Source organism: Theobroma umbraticum, unplaced genomic scaffold, assembly GCF_002168275.2.
Source record: "Theobroma umbraticum cultivar Fairchild unplaced genomic scaffold, ASM216827v3 scaffold_55.0, whole genome shotgun sequence".
NCBI classification, from domain to species: Eukaryota; Viridiplantae; Streptophyta; class Magnoliopsida; order Malvales; family Malvaceae; genus Theobroma; species Theobroma umbraticum.
In genome coordinates this window covers 1,274,907-1,275,235 of record NW_018397270.1, presented here as the reverse complement: position 1 = coordinate 1,275,235, position 329 = coordinate 1,274,907, and the positions used below count along the sequence as shown (strand labels likewise).

Here is a 329-nt window from a genome sequence, read left to right as displayed (position 1 = left end):
GTAAGTTTGCCTCTAATTATTACTTTTCTTGTTTTCCTTTATTATAATTTTGTTGTTCTTTAGCTTTACTTTGGAGAAGATATGGTTGCTTATAAAAATGCTATCTAAGTTTCTCAACTTATTGCAAAGATGATATGTGCTTGGATATTGCGCATTCGCACATACAACATGTATATTAGTAGTTAAGTTGAGCTGATGAGAATATGTGATCTACCTTTATTTTTCTAAATACTAATATTATTCTTCCTGTGTTCGCAAATTAAAGGGCTAAATCCAATTGTATTCCTTTCAGGACAATTTATTTTAAATGATATGGAAATGCTACCTCA

General features: G+C 29.5%; 1 long non-coding RNA gene across 1 annotated transcript in view; it reads left to right on the top strand.

Annotated features, from left to right (window-relative positions):
* The window catches only part of LOC149526533 (uncharacterized), a 50,029-nt gene extending 49,700 nt beyond the window's left edge, over positions 1–329 (top strand). The window contains exon 3 of the long non-coding RNA XR_016351901.1: positions 293–329. This is a non-coding gene — a long non-coding RNA (uncharacterized LOC149526533). The remainder of the gene's footprint in view (positions 1–292) is intronic.